Consider the following 20,056-nt stretch of genomic DNA (forward strand, 5'->3'; position numbering starts at 1 on the left):
GAGGGAAATAAAGATGAGAGAAGCCTTTTCATCTGCCTAATTAAATAGGGCAGTACCTTGATATATATATTTGTTTATCATCTTGTATAATTTTAGACGCACAAGGATGGAAGGTAATAAAAACATCCTCTGCTTGCATTTATTCTCTTCTTTCCCTTTCAAAAGGTCGCTATATTGCATTGTTTTTCAATCTTTGACATTTTCAATGTAAAGTTAATTTCGCAAAATATGAAACGAGGAGTAAAAACAAGCTCATCAGAATCTTTCTCGTAATTTCTTCACTTAAGCTTCCATTCCGTTTTGTTTGAATTTGTTCTAAACAAACCTGCGCAAGACGGAAGTTTTCGAACATAAATCTTTTATCAGCGACATTTGAGATTTTGTACCAAAATAGCTTTTTAATTATTATTATTATTATCATTATTATTATTATTATTATCATTATTATCACCATTATCATTAATTATTATTATTACTACAACTATTATCATTATTGTTATTGTTGTTGTTGTTATTATCATCATTACTGTATTTTGTTTGGCGTCACCTGTGCCTGATAGGCGAAAAGCGAATTGAATCACTGTGACCCTCAGGTCTCTCTTCACGATATTACCATGGACCTATACCATGTATACTGTAGTAGGTACATGGTATACTGATTGGGGCAGTGCAGGTAGACCACTACACACCGGGGTTTCCCGTACTCTTATACGAATACTTCAGTGGGTTTTTAACATGCAATGGGGCCTCCATTTAACGTCCCATCCGAGGGACGGAGTGTTTTCCACTGAACCATAGCCTGCATCTATGGAACAGGGGAGAAACATTTACACACAACGCAGGCGTCAGTCATCCGCCCGGATTGGACTCGAACCCACGACCTTTGGTTTTACAGGCAGACGCTAGACGCTTTACCGACTGAGCCAACTTCGCTCAATAATTCTGAAGTCAAGTCGAATACAATTCTATTATATTTTCATGAAATCATATGACTGAATTTGATTTTCATACATTTTTTGTCACCAAGCCATTACAGTTACGGTGTTTTAGCAGGGTAATTCCGCTTAGCGGGTCTGTAATATAGACAAAAATTATCAAATTATTCCTATGACAGTATTTTTTTTTAAACATTGAGACATAGTCACAAATCGCATAAAAAAGAAGGAAATGCAACATGAAGTAATTATACACTGTAAAAAAAAATGAGCATAAATTTACTTAGTGTCGGTTAAAAAGGGAGAATGTGCATGGTTGGGTAAAGTTGGATACCCCCCCCCCCTCTCTCTCTCTCTCCCTCCCTCTATCGCTCCCTCCCTCTATCGCTCCCTCCCCCATCCCCCTCTCTCTCTCCTTTCTTTTTCATATTTTTCGTTCATTATTTGTATTTCTAGCATTCATTTCTATTGTTTATATTCTTTTCCATTTTAATGTCCTTTTCAACCTCCTGTGCATCTTTCTATCTCTTTCCCCTCGATCTCATATTTATATGCATCTATATTTGACATATCTTCTTCTTTTTTTATTTTAGTTTTCATATCGGTCCAACTTCAGTTGTGCGTACACATCGTTGTGCATAACATTGAATTCTTGTCATGATGCAGCCCAGTGCGGTCCATCGATCATCTGTTCGAATTTCCCCCTGCATCGCCGGCGGGCATGTCGACGAGGTGTCGCTCCAATATCAGCACAAGATGTCGAGGGAGTTACCAAACTTGTTAAAATTTCAAAATAGAGACGGTTTTCGTGATACAAGGGGTAAAAAAATAGTCATAACTTTTTAAGCAGCATAAAACTACAAAGATATTTTTCAAAGCCTCCATCTCATCGTATGAATGTAACTGAAGAGTACATGACCACATATCACGTGACCAAACATCAGGAACTTAAGGTGAACAGAATAATGGTCAACAGAGAATACTACTTTAATCGTTCGTATTGTGTATGTTTTTTTCAATACTCTTGGTGGGTATGTATTTGATGAGTGTTTCTGTTCAGATATCTGTTGAAGTGACCTCTTCTTCCTTAAAGGTCAATTCCACCATACAATGAAACAGTTCGTTGATTTTAATTAGTTTAATATTGAAAATTTAATCAAAATCGGGTGTAAAATAAGAAAATTTTGATATTTTTTTTCACGTTTCGCTCATCAGAGCAAAATAGTGATATGTTAAATAAAATGGAATGCATCTTTAATGAAAGAACGGGACTTGTCACGCATTTACTTTTTCTTTTGATAATTTATTGCATGATATATCAAATATTTTCATCCTTCCTCAAAATCATGATGATATATAATTTTGTTCGATTTCCATTTATAGTTCTAACTGTATGCTTGTCTGAATTTCCTCTTCCGTTGTTGGGGAATAATTGGCCTTTAACTATAACGATACATGTTTTCACAAACATGAAGAAGGTGAACAGCCTAGATCCACGGATAACTGCATAGTATTCCTTCCTTATTTGCTTCCTGTTCGAAAATCGTTTTTTTTCCCTACCTGTTCTTCTACTTCTCTATGATACCAGAATTGTCTATTTGTTTTCCGCTGCATGCTCTCATAACTTGTTATGATTTTTACTTTCTTGTCATATAATTTTTTTCCTCTGAATATTAATATCATTACTTTCTTTTATATAATTATTTTCCATCTTTCCTACTTATTTTGTTGTTTTTTCGTCCATGTTTTATTTTATTACTTCACTTATAATATATCTTTACATATTCCTTTATCATTGTGTCACCTTATTTCTCTTTAACTAAAACGAAGTCATCATAACCTCCTTAAAAAGATAAATTCAGATTCAGATTTCGTTTCGTTTATTACCTGTACTCATTCATCCAGTCTTCTCTATGCCCCTTCTCTTACTCCATCCTTATTTTGCTCATCACTCTTTCCTCTCGAATCCTCATTTCTCTTCTTCTCATCTATATTCTCTTCCTCTTTTAATCTTACTCTTTTCTTAATCTCTCCAAATTCATGCCACCATCTCCCAAAACAAACCTATTTATAGTTTATCTCAAAATATCCTAAGCAGCCCCCCTCTCTCATTTCCCGCCCATCCCTCTCTTCCTTTCTTGCTCACCCATTCCATCACGCTAATAGTAATGTCCATCCTCAGCCGCCATGTAAGACAGAGAGAGATTACAGGGCACGAACCTTTCCGACGCCGCCAGAAACTCATTTTCAAACATATCTTCTTCAACTTATCGCCCCCAGCACAATGTCATGACACCTGAGCTAATTCCAAAGGTGATGAATTATTAGTAGAAAACAAATTACCATATCAATTCTTTTGTTGATAGTGATAGTGGGTTGTGTGGCAGTTCTTTAATAGGGGACGCAAATTCCATAATCATCTTTCAGACTCAAGTGGATTAGATGAAAGCAAGTAGCCAAAATGCCAGCTTATTTTGAAATACATCTGGGTCTTTTGTAGGAAACTATCGAGGCCTGTGGCACTTTTAACATCTATCATAAATGTCTTTTTCTCGTTTGGGATTCATGATTGGAAGAAACAGTTCCATTTTAGAATGGTAATTCACAAATATTTCCATCTTGTTTACTTGTTTCTTAAACAAATTTGCTGACATAATACATGAAGTGGATCAACAACTGACTTAAAAAGGCAATTGATCTATTTGTAATTTGTAGCATAATGTAAGCCTACCTGTACAAAAAAATCAAATAAATATTACAGTTCCATTTTAGAATGGTAATTCACAAATATTTCCATCTTGTTTACCAACAACTTTGCTGACATAATACATGAAGTGGATCTCTAACTGACTTAAAAAGGCAATTGATTTATTTGTAATTTGTAGCATAATGTAAGCCTACCTGTACACAAAAAAATCTAAGAAATATTAGAGAGTTAATTTGAAACCAAAATTGAATACATTTTTATTTCAATGTCACCCTTGCAAGTGTTATAACATGACAAAAATCAAGAAAATGTACAATTTTTTTTCAGATAAAGATTTCTACTTATTATTTTATTCTATTTATGACAATGATCAGAAAACGGTAATCATTCCAAGTGCCCGCTTCATCACGATATTTTTTTTAAATCTCAAACAACTATTTCCATCATGAAAGTTAAATACATGTATTGTGGGAACGTGATTACAAATAGTTTGTAGCATTTTGTCGGACATTCATCAGAATGTCTATAAAGATTAAGATAATGCAGGATAACATGACCATTATGATTATGGCCATTACATGATATACATGTATGTTTGTGTTTCATAGCCTTGGTTCTGCAATAAATCTATTTGTATGTCTGAAGCTTTATCAAGAGACACTTGAAGCACCAAAAGTTCTAACTTCTAGGGGCATTAGCGATCGATATGCATTACTACCTAGTAACGTGGAAAAAATGAATTGAAAATTCAAGAAACAAGTGTTAATTGTGATTTCTATTCGAATGGTATTGTCCATTATTGCTTTCTGTGCATGCATTGGCGCCCACGGCATCCCTGGTTCAAGGTTAATTCATTTGACCCCAAGGATATAATAAGATGAGGGAATTAATTGGTAAAGTGTCGCAGGAAGCATGACATTGGTCGCAATAATCTACTAAAGTACAGACTTGTTCAGGGTATGACAAGAGAAGGGGACTGGCAGGGCGATATTATATAATAGTATAAAGCATGTTTTCGTGTTATGGAATAGCAACAAAACTAGGCCATAGTACTTGTTGGATAAGCATCAATCCTCAGATAGCAAAACGCTTGATTTGATAAAATATTTAGATTTTAGATATTCATTGACCATGATATATTGACACAAATGCTTCATCGAAATGTATTAAACGTTCAAATGTACTCAACGTGGAGTGTGTGGGGTGAGGATGCGTTTGTGTGTGTGAGAGAGTGTGTGTGTGTACGTATGCATCCTTCATGATTTAAAGCTTTTTTCAGTTGATGTTTATGAAATATTTAGATTTTATATAGATATTTATTGGCCATGAGATATTGACATAATTTTTGCCATCGAAATGTGTATATATTTCGATATAATTCAAATAAATTACTTCTATATACCCTTGCAATGGAAAAAACTGTATCCGGAAGTCATATCACCATCTGACCATGAAAATATTTATTTTTAAGAATAATTTGAACTTCGTTCATAATTTTCTAATCGAAATGCTGAATTGTCTGCTTTTGAGACACCCTGTATATAAGATTGAAGTTTTGTGGCTAAGATTAGTGAGGAGTTGCATCCCTTGAGCGTGTTAATTAAAAACAAACCTAGACGACAACACTGATGAAATCGATGTAACTACACTTAACTCTGACCAATCACAGAGGAACAGGGCACAAAATGCTCTTTGCACTAAATAAACAATATTGGTACAATTTGTTTCAATAAGTGATATGAGAAAAGGCAACGAGGAAGGGGTGAAAATCTGCCTTTGCCGGTGGGCATTTCTTCCAAATCATATACTGGAGATGTAATTGGTTAGTGTCAGACCTTAGGCAAAAATTATTGTCAACGGGGAAATTAATCTCTGCAATAATTGTGCTGAAATCGTGAATCAGATGCAGAGGCCGTCATACTCTTGTCTGGAATCAGACATTGAGCGTTTCGTAAAGTTTAGATGATTTTTTTACTCTTTCTATATAATCTCTCTCCCTCTGTCTGTCTGCCTCTGTCTGCCTGTCTCTCTCTCCCCCACGCACACACACACCCTCCCTCATCCTCATCCTCATCCACACAACACATACACACACACACCCACTCTCTATCTCTTACTCTCTCTCCCCAATACAAATTGATGAAAGAAAAATGTCTTCTACATCGGTTTTGATTTTGCGTACATTTATCCACAATGCCTTTCTTTTTTTTTTTTTTAGTCAATTGAAGACTTACTTGAAAGAATTATTGCCGATCAGTAAATACATTACTTATGAAAATCGGAACACAGAACCTCCCCAAACCGCCGACCTTGGAAAATATATCATAAGACAGAATTTCAATTTGACTTAAATTCGAGGGTCCAGATCTGGAATAACAAGTTATGTATGAATTGGCCATCTGTATATCGTCATGGCCATGTACGATAAAGATTTCCTTAGAAGGAAAGAGAAGAATTGAAAAACATCATCGGACGTCATTCCTGGCTGGACTGCCTCAGGAATTATTCTCATCTTGGTCAGGAGCTTGACCAAGGCGACGGTCAAATTCAGGAAGGCTTTAAACTTTGCCGATGGTCAATTTAGAAAGCTGATTACTCCAGACGCTCTGCCTGTTTTAACCCCTCTTTTCAATTTTTGAGAAAATATAAATAACGCGTCTGGAATGGTCATGTTAGATGCATTGCATTTGACACGAAGAATGTGTCATTGACTTAAGTTCAATTGAAAATATATAGGTGGATATTATTTTGTCTTGATTATTTATGTTATGTTTTTCTAATAGCAAGCATATTGTATAAATTTTCTGTAATTCTTGGGGTAGAGGAAGTGAAATGGGGATGTTAGAAAATTTATCCTTAAAATAAAAGAAGTTCCTGCAGCAGAGTCTCGAGAACACCTGTAATCTTACCAGATTGCGTAATCTTACATGAAATTGGTATTTGGTGTATGGAATCTTACAAATTTCCTTGAATAAAACACCCTTTCCCCTTTTTAAACAGACCTGTTCTGTTAAATTGCAGAAAAATTCCTGTTTTATGAATTTACAGAATGATTCTGTTATTGCTTTCTGCAAAATCTTCTTTTTTTTCCCCTGTAAAATCACGGTTTTTTTTAAACAGTGTAGGATGTAAGAGAGGTAGATGTTCAAAGACTCATAATCTGAAATTACAAACGAGAATATTATTCTTGGTAGTAGCTGCCCAAATTAAGACCAATGAAAACAATGAGAAGATAGAAAAGACAGAACACTGCTTGAGGATAAGCACTTAAAATGCATAAATTCAAAACCTCCAACTCCATTTAAACACATATAGGGCAGCTAGGGAGTGATTACCCGATCCCATTCTAATATTCATAATGCCTCTCACATGCTTTAACTAGCAATATGGACGTTAAGTCATTGCCATTCCAGAGGGGGCACGAATCTTCCTCTCCTTGATTGAGTTATCGAGTTTTGGTGGTACACACGAGACACAACCAACCAACTTCATTGCCCATATTCATAATTAGTTTAAATCAGTTCTTCTATTCTAATATGTATCGGATGACAAAAAGGTCCTCGCCTGCGTCTTTTCTTTATACCTTAATCTCTCTCGCATAATTTCATAGTAGACATACAGCAGCAAGGAGCATACTCCAAGAACCAACTCCCCTCATCCCTTTACTCTCTCTCTCCCTCTTTCTCTCTTATTCCCTCTTCTTTTTTTACCTCTTCTTCTACCTCTACCCCTCCCTCTTTAGGAATTAAATGACATGAGTGGTCATCGTTGGTCATCGAGAACTCGACCCTTTGCATCTTTAAGTAGCATACCTAGGGGCAAAGAGCGCATGATAAGAAACCGTGTTATGAGAGATTTGGTAAAAAGCCCAAACAGCCCCCAGGGGGTACACACACCACGTGCTGCCCCCTTTCTCGCCGTGGCGGAGTAAAGACACCATTATACCGGGCAATAGGTTTACGTCCACTTCCTTTAAAATGGAATTCAAGTGATGTAAATCATTATCTTATGAAGACAGCTGGTAGGTCTTACATTATTTAAATACCGTATATACCTGTATGTATATCGAAACAAAAAGTATATAGCCCAAGATTGAACTTAACTGAGGTGAATATCATAAAGCTGTCATTACTGCGTCTTTCATGTACAAAATGCCTTCATAAACTTGACACCTAACCGAGTTCCGAGAATCTGCCTCCTTGGCTTGCTTCGAGCTTGGTCGAACCCTGGAGCAGACTGGAGGCAGTACAGTTGAAATGCGTGTAAATCAAGCAGTGCTCCCAAGGTTCTGGCCGCAGACCGCAAGAGATTGGGTCAAGCGCTAAGAACAACGACGGGGTCAATGCCATCTAAAGTTGACCATTATCAGCGGTCATCGAGCCCTGGATGGTCACCCAGTCCGCAATCTTACTAAGGTAAACATACAGATTAACTTCATCGAACTCAATAAAGAAATTATGATTATTAAGGGGCCTGTTCTTGGCAGGATTTGACGGGTGATGATTGGGGTTGAGTATCGCGACAGTGATTGAATCGTATATAATATATGCTGATGCAATGGGACATGGAGTGCGTTTATGCGCCCCTTTTTACCATAGAATCATGATTTGAATCATGATTCAAAAGACGATTCAATCTGCAGAATTAATCATGTTTCAAATCACAAACATGAAGAACGGAAAGGGGGCGTTTGAAAAGACGATTCCGCAGAGGCACGTTTGAAAAATATTTCCCTTTCAACTCGGCAGTGATAAAACTTCTTACGCGATAAAATAATAAAAGTTTCCCGAATAATTATGAATTAAACATCCTTCCCTCAAAGTACTTCATAGATTTCAGGCATATTTAGAGCCAGAAGTTGGCATTTTATATTCCATTTTGTGTCAACTGCCAGTTCGACATATAATTATTTAATACTTCATGATTTATTAACGTTACATCGCGAAATTACTTCTAATTAGTTTGGTTTTTTGTCCGCAATTTGCACAATCCATTCATAAAACGCTTAATCATTAACTTGCTTTGATAAAAATATGATTCATTCTATCCCAGTTTTTTAATGGAGACATTATTTGTCTAACAAGTGAAAATCCATGCAAAATGTAATACAATTATTGTTCTTATTATTATCATTATTAATATACCTATCATTATCGTCGTCGTCATTTTATCATTCAATTCAATTCATTTATTCTTTTCCATTAAAAAAACATCAAAATATGTGCTGTTGAAATACACATGTATATACAAAAAATAGATCAAATACATAAGCATAGCAAATTATTATTGTAAGTGAGAGAAATAAATGGAAAATGGAACACATGTAGAAAGTTTTTTTTAAAGCTTGTAAATAGAAGGAGTAAAAAAGTTAACAATACAAAATATAATAATGATAATAATAATATTAGATGGCGCATGTATTTGAATTCAACGTCTTGCCCCCCTGTCCCCACCCCCTACCCCATCTCTCTCAGGTAGAATTCAAAATCAATATAGGCTAAAATTTAAATTGAAATGAAATTAATATCTTAACAAATAAACTTTAAGATTTTTTATTTTTTTTCTTATAATTATACATCACTAAACTTATGATGACTGTTGTTGTTGTTGTTAACGCGCTAATGAGGCACGATTCCGTTGCGACGACAAATAAACACATATCTTTTCTTACCATTGGTTGTCAACAAGACATATTTATAGGTCTGCTGTTCTTCAATCAAATCATAAGTATTGTTATAATCATGCCTGCGCTAAAATCTTGTTTAACGTTTAGTTCCGCGACGTACAGATGCTGTGATGTGCACCTGGGCCACGAACCAAAGCGTTGAAATGCACCGTTGCAACGATGTATTCCTCGAACGGTATGGAGAGATGGCCGAATTTCGACAACGCTCGTCACCGCTTACAAAATGGGAAGAAAAATCGACAACACGGGCGTTGCCTCAGCGGTGCACCGCTGAAGCCGGCGTTGCTTTACCGTTGGTTTATCGGTAGCGAGCGTTGATAGAGCGGTATTCTGCCCTTGCGGGCGTTGGCTTGGCGGGGGTTTAAAGTTGGTTTAGCGGCACACCGCTTTTGACTACTAAGCTGAATGGATCGCTGTTATAGAAGTTCTGATAGATTCTAAATGGGCTCCTGGTCCATTTCTCCCCGTATTCATAGCCAAATTCTGGTCCCGATCCGACACATCTATACCGATGCCAAGCCAAAGTTCATCACTGCAATGGATCACTGCTTCAACGCCCGACGTCGTTCCAGCAATCCCGTGTCCGCTCGTAAAACGCTTACAACCGCCCCACCAAAGTTTGTGCAACGTTTAATCACCGCCCTGGCAAAGCTGCCGAAGCAGCGATGCACGGTCCAGCGTTCAAGATTTCTGCGTTGGCCTAGCGGACCCAAGCGTCCACGAACTTGCGTCTAGCGGAGCCAAACTTTGACTGGGCGTTGTTGGAGCGGTGGTGAACTTTGCCAGAGCGCAAAATTTCCCGCTCCTCACCGCTCGCAATATTTTGTGCAGCTCAAAACTTTCGGAGCGGTAGGCGAGGGACCGTCAGCGGTGTATTCGGCGTTGCCTTTAACGGGGGCCAACTACTGTTAAACGGTGCTGAACGGTAACGAGCGGTGATGATTTTTTTTTCACCGCTCCAGGAACGCTCCAGGGACGCTCCAGCAAAGTTCTCGCGGTGTGACCGGGCCTTATTTATCGGTTGGTGTATTACCACTTGATCGAATTCTCAGTGCGTTCAACTTCAAAAGGTCTAACTCCATTTCGTCTACAACCATTTCGTCTATTAGCCATATAATTCCCACTTGGTCGAATATCCAATCCATCTAATGACCAGTTGGGCTAAAACCATTTAGTGTAATTCCCAATTGGTCTAACACCACTTGGTCTAATTTGTACTTCGGTTAATTTCCACTTCAGCTGAATTTCACTTTGTCTAATTTCCAGATAGTCTAACAATCACTTCGTCTGCATGCCAGTTGGTCTAACAGCAATTTGGGCTCACCCAATTTGGCTAATATCATATGGTCTACCTATCCACAATAGTCTAATTTTTGTTTAGTCTATTTGTCACTTTGTCTAATAACCAGTTAGGCTACTTATTATTTAGTCTAATTGTATTATGGTCTAATGGTCTTTTGATCTAAATCACACTTGGTCTATTGTTCATTTCGTCTTTGATCTGAAATTAAGATTATGGTCATGAATAATTTAATACACCATGCATCAATTAATGCCTGCCGCCATCAAGGCTATGGCTGGTGGTGGGCACAAAACCTCTAAACCGTCATCATTATCATCATCACCACATGCACAATTCGAAGTATAGTGTTAAGGATAAGTTGGGGACCTTTTAATGGCCGAATGACGAGATTCATTAGCATAACATTATTGTGAAGAAAATAACGAAATTTTCGTAATGGATTGAGTGGATACGCATCTGGTAAACGTGTTTAAGCATTTCTATAATTATTATAATGCACCATTACGGACGATACTGGACGGGAGGTAGGTACATAAAACATAGTTAGGAATTCAGTTTTGAGGGTTTCTAAAAGTTACCAAGCCGTTAGATCATGATTGTAAAATGTGGGTGTGAAGGCATAATGGGAATAGCCCAACAGGTCATTAGTTCAAGTGGAAATTAGAATAAATGATGCTTAGACAAAGTGATATTTGGACCAAATGCAATTAGACCGAGTGCAAAATGGCAATTAATCGAAATGATAATTATACCAAGTGACAACTAGTCCAAGTGATCATTAGACCAAGTGGCATGTAGACCGAATGAGAAGTGGACTAAGTGGGTTTAACCCCAATGTTTTTAGCCCATCTGAAGATTAGTCCAAGTGGTTTTAGACCAAGAGCCGGACTAAGAGTCCGTAAACCCATGGACCTATTATGGTAAACCGAATCAATTTCTGTAGTATCAGCGTTCCCGCCCCAACTCTGACATAAGGTTGGTTCCAACTTGTAAATTTATAAGCATCCCGCAAATCTAATGTAGGCACATGCACACAAGCACGCACACACACTTACCCAATACCCTCGCACCTTATGGTGGCCCTGAAGGGACATCGCAAATAGACCAAATCGCGAATATTCACGACGAAATTGGCGACGAAATTCACGACATCGTGAATTTCGTCGCCAATTATTCACGACGAAATTTGACGTCGTGAATTTCGTCGCCAATTTCGTCGTGAATTTGTTTTGCTTGCCTGGGCGGTATGCGGGTTGAAACCAATTCGTCTGCTGCCAATTCCTCCACTCACAACAGGGTCTACATTCATTTAGTCTAATGCAATTCTGTCCATTAACTTTTCGCCTAACAACCATATGGTCCAATAACCATTTGGTCCAGTCATCACTTCGTCTATGACCATTTCGTCTCATAACTAGTTGGTCTAATATCAATTTTATTTCCTTAATTTCGCCCAATTAACACTTAGTTCAATTAGACCAAATGGCATATGGAATAAATGGCAATTGGACCAACTTGGTTATTAGACGAAATGGCAGTTAGACCATGTGGATACTGGACGAACTGATGGTAGACCAAATGATAGCAGACGAGTTGGCATTAGACCAATTGAAAATAAACAATTGAAACTACAGAACGATGTCCACTGCTATCCATATGCATAGGCGGATCCAGTGGGGAGGGGGGCCGAGGGGCCCGCCCCCCCCCCTATTGGCGGAGCAAAAAAAAGGAAAAAAGAAAAGAAAGAAAAAAACATTAAAAAAAGAGGGAAAAGAGAGTAGAAAAAAAGAAGAGGAGGAGACGAGTGAATAAAGTAAGATGAGGGGAAGACATGGAAATAAAAAGAATCTTTCATGTCACTATATAAAATTTTCGCTCGCGCTTCGCGCTTAAATTGCATGTTAGGTGATTTTCATATCTTGTTCAATATGGAGTTTAAATATCAAGTTTGGAAGTCAATATACAAAACATATTTCATCTCGAAATTCAAACTTTCATTATTTTGCGTGATTTACAAATTGATTTTTAAAAAGTGCTCTGTAAATATGACAGTTTTATGGTCTGAATATTAACATTTTCCGCTCCCGCTGCGCGCTCGCAAATTTCGATTTATCAGGTACCTATTATTTTTGTGTATTCCATAAAGTTTTCAAAATATCCCTTTTCAGGTCTGATTGTCAAAACGTATCAGCTAGCGCTGCACGCTCGCTTTTTGATTGTATGTCTCAATATTGATTATACAATCCCCTTTTCATGACAATGTATTCAAAGATTTAGGCTCGCATTAATTGTTAAAAATATATTAACTGATGCATCCTATTTTTAATTACAAAAGTGCTTGAAATGTCCAGTTTTCAGGCCATAATATCATCAAACTTCGCGCCCTCATTAGGCATTAATGAATAAGATATTAATTTAATAATTGAATTGTCCCTTTTGTTTCATCTCGCGCTTAGCAAGAGGAATAGGAAGAAAGTCATCATTTTCATATGATGACATGTCCTACATGTCCTAAGGATGTACCGGTCCTATTACAAAAATCAAAGTAATTATAATGAAAAAATCAGCTCTGTGCGATCCATATCCACCTTACAATTTTCTTACAAAGTGCTTGAAATATAGAGCTGAAATTGACTCTTTTTTTCAGATCGGAATATCAAATAATTTAAGCTCGCGCTCCGCGCTCGCTTTGATTTTCATGATAAAAGATGTATTTAGAATGCCTAAATTCTATGTCTAAATATGAAACACGCGCGTGCATGTTTATATTGTTTATACGCTTTCTAAATCTACAATTCGTTATAAAGGACCAAACTTGTGGAATAATTTACCCGATACTTTAAAATTATCTGTTACATTCTCATCATTGAAACGTAGATTGAAACAAAACCAACTGTCTACTTATAGTTAATAATTCCAACTGCCTATCTGAGGGGGGGGGTTGTTTTCGATGTGTTCGTGTCTGTTTTGTTTGTTTGTTTTTTGGCCACTATTCTATTTGTGTTTTTAATCGTACCATAATGTAGTAATCAAGGGAGTCGGCTTTGACAGGTCAATGGCCTTTCTGACTTCCTACATCCGCTACATTTTATTTTCATTTCTTTTATATTTTGACAATTTTGTATCGCTTATACTGTGATTTAAATTATTGTACTCCTTTTTTTGTTGTATACTTGTACATATGTTTTTAAAGGATGTCAAATAAATGAATTGAATTGAATTGAATATATTCAACTTGTTCTCTATTTAAATCATTATCCAGTTTCAGATCACAATATAAACAATTTTCTGCTCGCGCTTTGTGCTCGCATCATTAATGTAGGAATTACTCATTCTTTTCAAAATTTACAAAACATGAATAGAGTGTCCCCTATTTAGGTCTAAATCTCGATTTTTTCCGCTCGCGCTTCGCGCTCGCATCAATTGTTTAATTATATAGCTATCCTGTTCACGATTACAAAAATTAATAATAATTTTCCATTCTTTATGTAGAAATGTCAAAATTTTTCAGCTCGCGCTTCGCGCTGGCATCAATTGTTTATTATATACCTATTCTGTTTAAGTTACAAAAAGTCCATAGAATTTCCATTCTTTAGGTAAAAATGTCAAAAAAATTCAGCTCGCGCATCGCGCTCGCATTATTTGGTTTTTAAAATATATAACGTCTTCATGACTAACTGCATGCAGTTTTTAACAGGTACTTTTTCCACCAGTTCATTTCTGCTCGCGCTTCGCGTTCGTAGTAATTATTTATTTGCATACACATCTTTTTTACGAAAACAAACATTGCCCAGAATGTTCAAATTTTAGGAAAAAATACATAAGATTTCCAAAAAAAAATTAGCTCGCGCTTCGCGCTCATATTATATAAATAAGGATTATGATATATGTTTATGTTGATTTATAAGAATAAAGCTAAGAAGACTACCCCTTCACAGAAACCAAAAATCATCTTCGAGCGGCCGATCGGGGAAAATATGGCTGAAAAATAATTCCGGCCCCCCCCCCCCCCTATTGGCGAAGGCTGGATCCGCCCCTGGAACACCTAACAGGCAATGCAAGCGAAAATTTTATATAGTGACATGAAAGATTCTTTTTATTTCCATATCTTCCCCTCATCTTATTTTTTTCACTCGTCTTCCTCCTCTTCTTTTTTTTCTCCTCTCTTTTCCCTCCTTTTTTTTATTTCTTTCTTCCCTTTTAACAAACTTAACAAATTACATCATTATGGAGTGCGTGGGAAGGCCTTGGAGTGGTTCAGGAGCTACCTCTTGAATAGGAAGCAATATGTCTTTTTAAACGGTTGCAATTCTCAAATGAAAAAAATTAATTGTGGAGTTCCCCAGGGTAGTATTTTAGGCCCGATTTTGTTTATAGTTTATATTAATGATTTTTGTAGATCATCAGATATTCTTTCTTTCATTCTCTTTGCGGACGACTCTAACTTATTTTTTTCACATAAAAATCCTCTTCACCTTGCTAATATAATCAACTCTGAACTAGAAAATGTCACCGAATGGATAAGAGCAAATAAATTGTTACTAAATCTTCAAAAAACAAAATATATGTTGTTTAGCAACTCTATAAATACACTTCCTGTTGATATTATTTTAGATGGAACTCCCTTGGAAAATGTATCCCATATTAAGTTTATTGGAATAACAGTCGATAATAAGCTCTCATGGAAATTTCACATAGATAACATATGTAAAACTATTTCACGCAACATTGGTATAATTAACAAGCTTAAATTTTGTTTACCATTATCGTCCCTGCTTACACTATATTCATCCCTTATATTGCCTTATTTAAATTATGGAATTTTAGCGTGGGGTAATACACAACAAACACTCTTAGACAAATTACTCCTATTACAAAAGAAGTCTCTACGTATTATATGTCACACGACATATTTGTCTCATACTGACCCATTATTTTTTTAACATAAAATATTGAAAATTAAAGACTTATATTTGTTTAATCTCGGTCAGTTTATGTATAACTATAACAACAACAACCTCCCAAATGTATTTAATTCAATGTTTCCAAAAAATCAATCCATTCACAACTATCCAACAAGGCGATTGGGTGAATTTCATTTACCACTTTTAAGAACTTTGCGGGCTCAGAACACATTTATATATGATGGACTGAAGTTATGGAACTCACTTCATAATGATATAACAAATGCAAAATCTTTGAACTCTTTTAAGACTAAATTCAAATTATCTCTATTAAAACCTTATAATATACTCCCAAAATAAGTTTAATTCATCATCTCTGTCAAGTCATCATTATTACTTTAAAGACTACAATTAAAACATAAAATAATTATTATCCTTTTTTATTAAAAAAATAAAAATCTGACACAAGTCCTTCTCAGATGTGCTCATTATTGAACCTCATACATTATTGTGTCTATCCTCTCTATTTTCTCCTCTCCTGTCCGCTTATCCGCCTTCCTACCGGTTATTTGTTCACGGCATCAATCCCATTCTTCGTGCATTATATTCTTTCCAGGTTATTTTATATATATTTTTTTCCTTTTATACACATCATTGAATCCAGTTTGCTTGAGTCCACGACGGCATGTGTTCTATCTACGTACAGCAGCACCCATCCATCTTCTCAGGGCATTCTCCCCTTTTTTCTTCTCTTTTTCTGGGGGGGGGGTGGGGTGGGGAAGGGTGGATATTTTTAGGACGGGTTGTTTTGTCCTTTATCAAACTATATATTTTTGATAACTTTGTATTTATTTTGTGAGCATTTCCCTCTCATGTATTTATTTTTTTCTCATTTGATTATCTGTATTTATACTTTGTTATTTTGTTATTTGTTGTGTTATCTATTTTTTGAGGGGCCCACATTGTACAAGCATTGCTTTTTAGTGGGTCCCCCCATTTCCATCTTAATTTAATTTCTATTGAAAAATAGTATACATATTTAAAAACTACAATGTGTTGCCCAAATTGTCTAAGTGTTTTTTCACAACATATGTATCATTAATTTTTTTTGCAACGGATACAAATATTTATGTTTATATATGGTATACAATTTGTTTTTGTTTGATGGAAGTGAAATAAATAAATTTGAATTGAATTTGAATTTGAATTTCCTTTTTTTTTTGCTCCGCCAATAGGGGGGGCGGGCCCCTCGGCCCCCCTCCCCCCTGGATCCGCCTATGCATATGGATAGCAGTGGACATCGTTCTGTCGTTTCAATGGTTTATTTTCAATTGGTCTAATGCCAACTCGTCTGCTATCATTTTGGTCTACCATCAGTTCGTCCACTATCCACATAGTCTAACTGCCATTTCGTCTAATAACCAAGTTGGTCCAATTGCCATTTATTCCATATGCCATTTGGTCTAATTGAACTAAGTGTTAATTGGGCGAAATTAAGGAAATAAAATTGATATTAGACCAACTAGTTATGAGACGAAATGGTCATAGACGAAGTGATGACTGGACCAAATGGTTATTGGACCATATGGTTGTTAGGCGAAAAGTTAATGGACAGAATTGCATTAGACTAAATGAATGTAGACCCTGTTGTGAGTGGAGGAATTAGCAGCAGACGAATTGGTTTCAACCCGCATACCGCCCAGGCAAGCAAAACAAATTCACGTCGAAATTGGCGACGAAATTCACGACGTCGTTAATTTCGTCGTGAATAATTCGCGACGAAATTGGCGACGAAATTTTACGATGTCGTGGATTTCGTCGCCAATTTCGTCGTGAATATTCGCGATTTGGTCTATTTGCGATGTCCCTTCAGGGCCACCATAGCACCTTCCCTTCCTCGCTTTTGAACACAATTTGCAAGATTGCAGAAGGGCATTAACGCCGTGCCGGCCGAATCGGAGAGCGAACTGTCATGTATGCTGTCATACGCCTCCTAACTCTCTCTGCCACGGCACCACGTCCACACACCCTCACAAACATTTACACTTTGTTAGTTTCGGTCCTTGCTACCAAAGCATGAAAAGCTTCAATAGAGTAGCAAAGTTATCAAATTGAGCCATTTTGGGGAAATTTGTTCAATATGAATTGTGTCATCGGAAAAAAATACATGTTAACTGTATGTTGTCTTACATAAAGAAAAAGAATAAATTCATTATCTTTATTCATTTGGTTGTTCGTAACTTCAGAGATTGCAGGTTGCAGATGAGAAATTATCCAGGCCCGGTTTTTAGACCAAAATTTTGATAGGGCTTCTGGGGGCAACCAATAAAAGGAGTACTTCTGAAGCTACGACTGTCTCATAGCACATTTTTTGCACCTATATATATATATTCTTTCTTTGTGGTCGATTTTTTTTTTGGGCGGTGGCTTGGTCGTTTTTGAGTGGGTTTCAGATCCCAAAGCCCAAAGCTCCCTCTAGAACAGCGCCTACTTGCTTGCTCATTTCCGTCGATTGCAAAGTAAAAAATAGCAACTTCCGTAATAGCATAAAGCATTATTTCTATATATATTTACAAAGATACGAGGTCGCAAACATCTTATTGATCCAATGTTGCTTTCCAGAGTGGGGGAGTGCGTTAGTTTGTCTACGGTGTAGATTATACCGTGTACCTTCATGATTATACATAATTACCTTCACTCATCATCCGGGAGACTGTCGGCAAATCTCAGCCAAATACAATATTAAGTATTTCACAAAACTACGTAATATTATCATTCCTTTTTTAAGAACCCGATAATGGCAATTAATAATAGCCTTCGAAGTATCAGTTACGCATTCATTATGCTTAGACATGAATGAATAGACAGACAGATAAATTAATATATAATATTAATAGATAAACAAGCTGAACACCTCTGGCAGTCTCGACTGTATTACACATTTACACGACTCAATATAGTAGCAGTTCCGACTTTGAAAACAACTTAGATGAATAATTCTAAAAAGAAAAACGCCATTCATATGATAATAAAATGCTTCACGACCTTCGACCTTTGTGATGTGACCTGCATACTCGTGAAAAATTAGCATTGATACTTTAGTACTCTTCTGTCAAAGTTTCACGCTATAGAGCAATTTAATTCCAAAGTAATGATGACATTTTGTGTAGAGCGAGACAACAAATGAATAGATGAAAAAATAGTGACTTAAGGCCCGGTCCCACTGCAATTACGGATGCGAAGAGGATGTCAAACGGAAAAAAAATAGTGCCGACCTTTGGAAAACGCTATGCATCCGTTGTGTACTCATTGCATATGTGGTTCATACGCTCTATCCATCGAGCATCCGCGCAAAAAAGTTTTAAAGGTCCCACCGTGGCTAATGGCCGCAGAACGTATTCAAACAGATACAGCGTACGAGCAAAATGTCGGGGCTGGCTCTATCCGTTTTCATCTGCTTAAGAAATGGACAAAGTTGCGAAAACATAACGGAAAATAACAGACGTTGGTAGTATAGCGGGGATGTTAAAAGGATGTTCATCGGAAGCCCAGCGATGAAAGCGGATGGAAGTGGATGACAGCTCCGAAGGGGTTACTGGGGGCGATACGAAATGCATACGCTTGCATCCATTCTATTCCCCCGCTACTAACGATGGCTAACGATGTATATTCGTTCCATGTACCTTATCTTTCTTCCCTCTTTCCGTTGTTCAGCTGTGGTGGATATGAGCTGCGAGGATGCAGAGAAGATACAGCGGACGTTTAACGGATGATAACGGACATGTGACGTTTCTTGCTCGTTTATGTTGCGGATTTAAATGGCACACTGCGGAAAGTTCAACCGTTCTAAAAGTTTTGTGCAACTCAAAACTTTTTGTGCGGATGAAATCACAGTGGACGGATGTTCGATAGCGTATGTAACACGTATGTAGCGAGTACACAATACAACGGATGCATAGCGTTTCCCAACGGATGGCAAGACTTTTTTACGATTTACATCCGCTTTGCATCCGTAAGCTCAGTGAGACCATGACTTTAGCTGCACAAAACTTACAGAACGGAAGAACTTTCCGCCGGTACGATGTAAACCCGTAACATATACGAGCAATAAAGTTCAATGCCAGTTAACATCCGTTTAACGTCCGCTGTATCCTCTCTGCATCCTCTGGGCATCCTCGCAACTCAGATCCACTGAAGCTGAACAACGGAAAGAGGGAGGAAAGATAAGGTACACGGAATGTCTATACATCGTTAGTAACACCGAAATAGAAATGCATCTCGTAAATGAAGTATTCAAAAACCCCGGTAACCATTTCGGAGCTGTCATCCACTTCCATCCGTTTTCATCCACAAGGTTTCCAATGTACAGCCTTTAACATCCACGCTACATACTAACCAGGTGGAGCCTCCCGTGAAATTTTGCTCGTCCGCTGTGTCCTTTATGAATACGTTTTGTATCCGTCGGCCTTACGAATAATGCTCATGGGGACAGTTATCCATTGAGAGTTATACAGTGCGTCC

This window comes from Lytechinus pictus, chromosome 7, assembly GCF_037042905.1.
Source record: "Lytechinus pictus isolate F3 Inbred chromosome 7, Lp3.0, whole genome shotgun sequence".
Lineage (NCBI taxonomy): Eukaryota > Metazoa > Echinodermata > Echinoidea > Temnopleuroida > Toxopneustidae > Lytechinus > Lytechinus pictus.